The following is a 9979-nucleotide window of genomic DNA, read 5'->3' on the forward strand; positions in this document are numbered from 1 at the left end:
GGCTCGCCCGCGTCCCGCCGGGTTGGGCACGGGGGCTGCCGAGCACCGCGCCCGGAGCCCATCGGCCCGGAGCCCGCTGACCCCCCCGGCGCGGCCTCACGCAGGAGCCGGGCCTCTGCGCCTGAGTCACGTTCAAGTTTCACTTTCCTTCTGCTATTTAAATGGCCATGAAATCCAATCTTTCCCGGAGGGGACGGATTGCATAGCTTCGTACAGTCCAGAGCACATGTTTGATGTAATTAGCTGTGGGTTAGCCTCAGCTGTGGTGGTCGGGGTTATGCCTGGTCAGGATGGAGAGTGCCGGGGCAGAGCAGGTGCTTAGCTGGTTTATACCGCTAGCCCTGACGTTTGTTTTCAGTATGGTCTGAAATTCTTTGCATACAACCCATTGTGTGCTGTATGACTGTGGCCTCTAAATTCATGTATGTAAGCAAAAATAATTTCCATATGGATGCTGTAGTCCTGCTGGAGAATTTACACAGCTTTAAATGTGTGACTAGAGGATTAATTTAGAAGAGTTTTGTTTCTGTTGTCAAGCAGCAATGAACAGATACAGATTTTGCGGCTCTTTCAAACTTACCTCTTCACATTTAATCAGTAGGCCTTGTATCCTTCCTACTACCTACTCTTTTATTAAGAAAAAATACTTCCACAGAATCTGGCTTTTACCGAATTTCCTAAGTAGCTCTGAGAAGTTTATTTGCAGATAACTAACAAAGGAAAGTTGGAAGCATTCCAAGTCTCTATTTCTGGAAATTTGACTTGCAAGTCAGCAGAAAATTCAGTAAATACATTAGTCCCTTGCTCCACCATCTCAGTATTATGGAAAGCAGTAAACTAAAATGAAAATTTTCTTCAAAACTTTAAACCTGAAGTCTTTCTGATCAATTACCCAGCTTTCCTCAGATTTCTCTGACTAGCTAAATGTTTTCCTCCCCACCCAAATCCTGAATATTACTATCAGGTATCAGGGATATGTGGCTTCATTTCAGTTCTTTTTTAGTTATAAAATTGAAGAGCAACATAGAAACATCATTTCTCCTTTCTTTGTGAGTACCCTGAAACCATTCTGACAAATGCTTACCTACTACAATATTTTGTCTGACAGCAATGTGTACTGATGTAATTTTTATCTTCATGTTGCAACACTGTTTATAAAAAAACCCTCTTTGATTTATGTGAAGAGTCGCTGCCATCATTGTGAGTACCTGCTCAGAGGTCTGACCCCAGCCAAGTACTTGTCCTGACTCACTTTGCCCAAGTTATAAAAGGTATATAATGAAGCAGCTAATTAAAGTCAAATTCATTGGAATATATACATTTTTAATGTAATCAGAATTCAGAAACCATTTACTACTGTGTTTTTAGTGTGAATTTACTCCTCCCTATCTTTCTAAAAATGCAATTTATTTCCATTTGTTATGTTCAAACACTAATAAAAACTAAATGATAACTATCTTTTGAGATAAATGAGTTGTAAGAATGGCAACAGATCTCTTCAGCTCAAAAGGAAGACCAAAGAAGCAAGAAAAAATGGTGTCATGTATCACCTGTCACCTGTAAAAATCTTCCACTTGAGACCTGGAACATTTTACCATTTAATGAGATTAGTAGGGATTTATTTGTCCAAGTCTGCTGTTAGTGATTACTTTTCTTCTAGATGCTATAACTTCCTTCAAACTCAGTTGTGCATTTGTATTGCCTTTACAGAGTGTCTTTGATCAAGAGACATTTCAGAGTGGCTTTTCTAGGACCTCAAAATATTCAAACTGTAAAAATAATTTAGGGGTCCAGAGTAATGCTCAGCAGTTACATCTGCAGTCAAAGGTCATTATTCCAAAAGAGGACTGCATTGCACAATAATGGCATAATATAGTCCTATACAATATAGGACTATATATAGGACTATATAGGACTATTTTTTTGTAAATGTTAGCCCACATTCAGATTATTAGTGGGCATTGTACACTATTGGTATGTTTCTGACAGAAAATACAGTGGTTTTGCCTTTCTGACAGGCACTTAATTCTTTTTCTCAAATGGTTTCTGTATGGAACACTTTTCAAACTCTTTCTTACTCATGATTTTTCATAAGTACTTATGGTTTCTTCCCACCTTCTGTATTTCTTGTCTCTCTCAGATCTTCTCAGTTGTACTGAAGATATATGAAAAGCTCCACTTGAAATAGTCCTTGGAAAAGAAAGACTAGAAGGAAGATTGGTGGTGTGATATAACCCTAGACAGAAACTAAGCACTATGCAGCTGCCCACTCGCTTCCTGAGAGGGGGAGAACTCAAAAAAGGTAAAACATGTGGGTTAAGAACAGTTTGATAAACAAAATGAAGTAAAATACAGTGTAATAATAGTAATTAAAATTGAGGTAACAAAAAAAGAGGAGTAAAACCCAAAAAAAACAAGTGATGCACAAGACAATTGCTCACCACCTTCTGATCAAACTCTAGCCCTACCCTGAGCAGCAATTGGCCCCTCATGGCCAAATCCTCTGGTTTAATTTAATGAGCATGATATTGTGTGGTATGGAATATCCCTTTGTGTCAGCTATCCTGGCTATGCTCCCTCCCAGCTTTTGTGTCTCCTTGTTGGCAGAGTATGAGAGAATGAAAAGTCCTTGACTGAGGGTGAACAGGATTGAGCAACAGCTGAAACATCATTGTTATCAACATGATTCTCCTACTAAACCCAAAATGCAACACTCTACCAGATATTAGGAAGAAAATTAACTCTATCTCTGCCAGGAACTTGACAACCTGCTTTTTTAAGCCAGTAGTAAGGACAGATAAGTCCAGGAAAAGAAATTTCTTTATTGCATTTAATTAAGATGACTCACTGTGTTTAAATATTGAAGAATGGAACTTTGGAAATATCCTCATGTTGTATGAGTGATCAGAGGATTTGGACTCCCTCAAACTGTTTTTTGAACCACTGTTGATTTTGGGAGCTGCATATCCTGCTGTGACACTGGGGAGGGGTTATCTTTCAGGGCTACCAGTTTGGAAGAAGAGGAAGGGAACTCCTATGTCCTGATGAAAACATCCAGTTAACTACTTTTAGGGTGGTACTTGTGTGTCGTGTCTGACTTACCCCATTAAGATCTGTAGTCTAACTATTACCAGTAACAGTTGGGTGTTCACTGTGGGGTCACAGTACTCCAGGCAAGACCTCACCAGCCCTGAATCAATGGAAAGATTTACTATATATGTTTGAACCGTGCCAGTGCCCTCCATATTTGTCAGCACAATGTTTGCTTTTTTGCAATAGTGCAACACTGTTAACTTCTGCTGGGCTTGTGATCTGGTATAACCCTGGGTCCTTTTCTGACGGGTTGGAGGTTGGGTAAGTTCATTGGGAGAGACTTTAAAGATCATTGAGTCCATCTGTTAACCCAGCACTGCCAAGTCCAACACTAAGCCATGGCCCCAAGTGACACGCCTACACCACTTTTAAATGCCTCCAGGGACAGTGACTAATTAAAGGATGGAGATGCTCCTTTAACCCTCCTTTTGCTGCTTATGTATTTATAGAAACATTTGTTTCTATACATTTGTTTATTGAGTTACAAATTTTTATTGAGTTATAAATTTTTTTGTTGGGTTGGCAATACCAAGTTAAATTTGGCAGGGACACAAGGTTAGTTTTAAAAAAGATTAATTGTTTCATGACCTACAAACTAATTGAAGCATTTTTAAAGTCTCTTTAACATAAACATTTTACAGCAGTGGGTAGCAATCCTGACTTGTGCTAGGTAATTTGAAAATGAAATTGGATTTTTCATCATTGGGACATATGTTTTTAGTTAAGCTGAAGGAGAAGCAAAAATTGAACTGTATAAGCAGTATGAGGTTATTGTTTAATAATGATTTTTTTATTATCTTGAAGTGATTTTTATAACACAAAGGTGTTTTTTCTTAAAGATATACTTCAAAGTAGACAATGCACTCCTGAAGTTAAGAGCAGAATCTAGTAGAAGATTTGACATGCCGAAGTGCCAACACTCTCAGTGTTGACAGCCTGGGTGTCCCTGCCCACACTCCCGGGGCTCCCACCCACCCTGCCAGGGTTCAATAGCCCATATCAGCTCTCAGGGTCATTGATCACTGCCCCAGCAGTGCCACAGCCCTACCTGGGCCTGGCCATGGGCCCTGCTGTCCTGGACCCTGACCACCTGTGGGCTGACTCGCCAGCCTGGCCTCCACAGCCTTGTCACTACAGAGTCACCCAACAGTCATGAGGCTGTCCCTGACCACTTGTGGGCTGACCTGCCAGCCTGGCCTCCACAGCCTTGTCACTACAGAGTCACTCAACAGTCATGAGGCTGTCCCTGTCCCTGGTTTCCCTCACTGGGCTGACCCCACTTCACATCCTCAGCTCAGCCTCAGGCCAGCCTTAGCAGCACAGCACACATGGACAGGGCTGCTCTCAGCTGCCCCAGCCTGCCCTCCTCCTTCAGTGAGGATGGTGGGACGAGCCATGACTGGTGACACCTTGCCTGCCTTGCTGGCCCAAACGGGGACACCACTGGCCCCAGCCCACACCACACCCTGGCCAGAAGATGGGTGTGGAGAAGGCAGAGCCAGGCTCCTCTCACAGGTAGGAGTGCAGTGCTAAAAGGCAGCAGTAGCTAGGTGCACCTGGAGAACATGCAATTAGGCTTAAGCACAACATTTTCAAGCAGAAGGGTGGTGAGCACTCAAGCGGCTGCCAAGAGAGGTTGAAGAGTTTCATGCCTGCAGCATTTCAAAACTTGACAAGTCTGTGAGCAATCCAGCTTTGAAGGTCAGTCTGTTGACAACAGAAGGTTGGGCCAGATGAACTTCAGACATCCTTTCCAACGTGGACTGTTATGTGATTCTGCAGGTAGTACACTGCTGAGAGTGACAAAATCTCTGAACATGCAGGCATTTTTACAGGAATTTCATTAGAGCCGCAAAAGGCTGTTCCTCCTCATGAATTCACCAGCTTTCTTTGATCCCACTCTTCGATTTCTGACTCTTCTTCTATTAAGGCTTCTATAAGGCTGTTTGACCAGTGGGATTTTTATTCAGAATTGCTTCATACCTCTCATGCTTTATTCCTTTCTGCTAAGGGTTTTATCCTACATGCATTAAATTTAGTTAAACTGTTGAAATTCAACGACTAGTCATAAGTATCCTAAGACTCCACAATTTTGGAATCCCTTGCTGGGTTCATAAAAATACTAAAATTATTTCAGCATAATACATACATAATATATATATATATATCAATCAATAAAACAATAAGAATGCCTGTTACAATTTCTGTTAGTCAACATTCCATTGTCCAGGTGTCACAGGGAAAAAGCCGTGCCTGGCCCAGTACATGTTGCTGGAGATGTTGAAGCACTGTGAGAGCATGTCCACATACACATGGTACCAATAGGAACTTCCAGCGCTTCTCAAGTCAGATGTAAATTAGGAAGAGACATATAGAAGTAGTTGCATGTCTACATAGCCACTCACACTTCACAGTAGGCCTGGAGTAGAATGAGACTTTAATTTTCCCACGTGCCAGTGTTAACATATTGACTGGTAGACCATGTCCTTGTTCTTATAGTAAATCTAGCACAAGGCAATTAAAATATGCATGCCACAGTGCAGCATGTTCTCAGAAGATATTCTGGCTGTATTTATGTTTCAGCAAGATTAAATAATGCTCAAAATAAGCACCCTTCTCCAGTGTTTGTCCAAATAGTGCAGTTTTCTAAGAATTTGTTCTATTTCTACAAAAAATACCGCAAAACTGTAGACGGCAAATTATTCACTTGTTGTCTTTTAATCTCACAAGAACAAAACTAATGTGAGGAGTAATAGATTTCAAAGGTGATTTAAAGTGCCAGTATTTTGAATATGCAGACTCTCTGGAGTGACTTAAATGACCTACATAAAGGCGTGAAAACTCACATTCCTTCTCTTCAAACTATTCAAAATCAAGCAAATCTTCCTTGAAATATCCTGTTAAAATTAATTTCCTGAACTGGCTGGGGACAAGGAATGCAAAATATTTCTAGATTCCAAAGCCTGCTTATCTGAAGGATAGGAAATCTTGATAGTGTTATCTTTTCATCACTAATGCAAATGCCTATATTTAACACTGCACAGTTTTAGAAATTTAGATGTGCACATTTATTTCCATCTCAAATATTTTAGAGGTATTTCGTAGAAGAATGTTTCAGATTAGGAGAGTTAAAAATTTTTAGATTGTTTGGTTAACTGTCTCAGAACAAATTTTTCTTGGCTTCATTTTAGTTACGCTAACATAACACTGAATTTAGAACTGAAGATTTTTGAATGCCAGAATTAAATTACTATGACTTTATGGTATGATTTGTATCATAATGCTGGGAGTTCACTGTCTTGCTAGGAATAATAGGATTTAGAAAAAGGCCCCAAACAGCACTTTTACTTAAATTGCTGTATCAGATCTATGTTCCAGCAATAAGAGTGGAAAATCTGCAAGACTCCTTCCATTGTTTATAAAAAGAGGGTGAATTCTTTCAGCTCTGCCAATTACAGACAAAATTTCAAACAACTTCAGCACCTTTAGGATAATTTTGGAATAGTATTAGCAAATGCACTTCCGTTGTTTGCTTCCATGGTTATGTCTGGCCCAGGAATTTTAACAGTTTAGCAACAGACAAAGCATGCAGAAATTTTCCTCTTTTAACTACTTTGTCTCCTATACGCGGGAGCCCATGAAGGGCTTTTTCTTTTCCACATGCTAATTACCATAAATATTTTGGAGATTGTTCTACAAACTCTGTTTTGTTTTCCAAATCATTAGCAATGTTAAAAACAAACCTTCTGACAAAAATGTTGGCAGAAGCTCAAACAGAAGTCCTAGTTTATCAAGGAAACCCTTCCCTATGCAAAGGGAACTGTATGGGGTCCTTTACATGCTGTTCAATTGCCAAAGCACGTGAGGTTTAGCACATGAGATTCCAGCCATGCATAGGTTTTTTATGTACAAATCATTTGGGGAAGAAGGATGAGGCAGTACTTTTAGAGGTAGAGAATTGCCACTATGCTTTAACAGGAGGCTGTAAAGACTAGGTAAAGGGATCATGGGCATCAATGGCAATGGTGCTTGGTTTGCAATACTTGTAAAAGGCTTAGGTAGCTTCAGCATGAGTACAAAACACAAGGGCAAAAGAAGTATCATGGGCTGGAAGGGACCTTAAAGATCATCTGGTTTCAACCTTCTGCTGTGGGCAGGGACACCTCCCACGAGAACAGGCTGCTCAAAGCCCCATCTAACCTGGCCTTGAACACTTCCAAGGATGGGACATCCACAGCTTCTCTGGGCAACCTATTCTACTGACTATCTTCATAATGAATAAATTCTTCCTAATATCTAATCTAAGCCTGAAAGACCTCAGTCTAAAGCCCCCTTGTCCCATCACTACATGACTTCATAAAAAAATTCCTCTGAATCTTCCTTGTAGGTAGTGGAAGGCTGGTCTAAGGTCTTCCCAGAGCCTCCTCTTCTCCACGCTGAGCAGTTCTAGCTCTCTCAGCCTGTCTTCATAGTGCAAAGCCCAGGATGTGGTTGCCTGTCCTGTCTGCAAGTACACTTTTACAGCTCATGTTGAGCTTCTTGTCGACCAAACCCCCAAGTCTTTCTTCCCAGGACTCCTCTCAGTCCTTTCTCCACCCAGCCTGTATTTGTGCTTGGGATTGTCCTGGCCCAGGTGCAAGGCTAGGGTTAGGATTGCGCTTGGCTTTGTTGAATTTGAGGAGGTTCACATAGGCCTATCTCTCAAGATTGTCCAGGTCCCTCTGGATGACATTCCTTCCCACCAGCGTGTCAACCATACCACACAGCTTTGTGCCATTGGCAAACCTGCTGAGGGTGCACTCAATCCCACTGTTTATCATTTTACCAAGCTTTACACCTGAAAGAGAACACTCAAGTAAGGGCTCATAGTTCATGCTTCACTAGAGCATCATGAAGAGTGTTTCTCTCCAATCACTTTTAAGATGATTCTCACTTCATGATTATTCTGGTAGTAGCAGTCAATGTCCCATGAACTTATTCACTGGTAGATCTGTTCACCTTGTCATCCAAAGAGTCTTTCTATACAGCTCTATAGAGGCCCTCAAAGGTCTGGAGACTATAGCTTTAATACAGTGGTTCTGCATACCATAAATTCTTAATATGAAGCTAACAAGCATCTAATAAAGATTTCTACTGAGATAACAATAACTTCCCATACCAAAACCCCCAAAGGATGCTGTGTTTCTAAGACAATATTTTGAAGATTAACTAGCCTGGTCATTTTGAAGTTTGACAATCTTTTCCAAATAGCATTATGTCCTTTTTCATAGTTAAGATTATTTCTTCTGACCTTAATTTGTAAAAATGTCCAATCTTATTTTCTGTTGCGCAAACGAAAAGAAATAACAGAGACGTTGTTTAAACAGCAGATTTTCTGGTTGCAGGTGGTCATGTACAAGATAATTCACCATTACTGTGGATTTGCAGTTACAGGACAAGAATGACAGAGTTTCAGAAATAATGTGGCGTTGTTACCCGTGCATAGCAATTAGTTGGTGGCCTAGTTCAGATGAGAGTTTCAGTGTCTTATAAAATGTCAAAAGAATAGCTGTCCTAGTTAATATAATTGACGGCAAGGGACAGTTGAAGGGCATGGTTTATTTATTTAAGGAAACATTATCCAAAAATTAAACAAATTTGGGCAATAAATAAGCTGTAGGGAGAAATATGAGTAAATGATAAATTTTAGAATGGACCGATAAAAACATTACTGCACAGCATTAAATGTCTTACCTGGCAAATAATCAGGTGTCTTCTTGCTTAAGTTAGTGAGCAGTTTTATTGATTCATACTTGTAAGAAGAGACTTCTTGAAGAAAAACATTACTCAAAATGTGTTTAAGTGTTTATGTTCAATAAATAAATATGTAAATAAACATATCACTACTTGTTACTCTATCCTACCATTACTGCTTGTACAGTCCTTATAATTCTTCTAGTGAATGCTCACACCACAGGTTTCCCTTATGGCTTTACCCAAAACCTCTAAATCTCCATTAAAAAGAGAATGTTATTGATTTTCAGCAAATCCCACTTCCATACAGCCCATGCAGTTTGTGCTGTGATGTGCCTCCAAAGGAAGGCACTGCTGGGGGAAGTACAACAGCTACAATGACTCAGAGGCCTCTTTCCTAAGTGGTGCTAAGTAAAGTAAAGTAATCCATTGTGTATGTTTAATATTTGGATTTAATATAATCTGCCATTTCGTTACTCATTTGCTGTTGAAAGGACTTTTGAAACTACATCTCACTCTGCCTCCCTCCCTGCAGCTGTAAGCGTACAGTCAGACTTTCTTTTGCCAAGCTCTATTTGGCAATGAAGACAAGTTTCATGAGTCAGAAAATACAAGACTTTCTCAAAATCCTGTTATCATCTATCTTTTCTCTGTGGAAAAGTTACTCTCTGAACTTGCCCTGACAGTGCAAAAGTGCTGCAGGTGGCATTATTTATGGTAACTGAACTAATGGTACTATTAGTAATACAAGAGTATTACCCTTGTTCCCTACGAAGTGTGAGCTCCCTGTTCTCTGAAAGCCACTTCTTGGTTTACTTCTGATGCCTGTAATCTGTGACCAAACCAAAGAACCTCCATTACCCCAACAGTTTTAATGTTGGTTGGCCAACACTAACCAGGCCTGCAGGAGGTGGATACAATATGCACATACCTGTACTGTGGAGCACCACTGCAGTTTACTGCTGCACTACTCAGCTGCTCAGATGTGTGAACCAGCTTTCATTTAAAAGCATAATGGTGATCCTACTGTACTGTGCTAATTCCATGTGCTAGGAGCACTGGTCTGCAGAGAGGCAATTATGAATTTATTGTGGCTGTCCATGAAGTGGTTGTCTTATTCAAGCTATGGATGCTGCAGCCTCACTGGGTGCTT

The 9979-nt window shown here is 40.4% G+C and overlaps 1 protein-coding gene across 2 annotated transcripts in view; it reads left to right on the forward strand.

The window, feature by feature from the left end:
* The first annotated feature begins 2137 nt into the window (after positions 1-2137).
* PRSS35 (serine protease 35) overlaps positions 2138-9979 on the forward strand; it is a 38563-nt gene continuing 30721 nt past the window's right edge. For both annotated transcript variants that reach the window (XM_031057120.1, XM_031057119.1), the window contains exon 1: positions 2138-2302. The gene's annotated coding sequence lies outside the window, so the exon portion shown is untranslated. The remainder of the gene's footprint in view (positions 2303-9979) is intronic.

The sequence above is a fragment of the Geospiza fortis genome, unplaced genomic scaffold (genome assembly GCF_000277835.1).
Source record: "Geospiza fortis unplaced genomic scaffold, GeoFor_1.0 scaffold190, whole genome shotgun sequence".
Lineage (NCBI taxonomy): Eukaryota > Metazoa > Chordata > Aves > Passeriformes > Thraupidae > Geospiza > Geospiza fortis.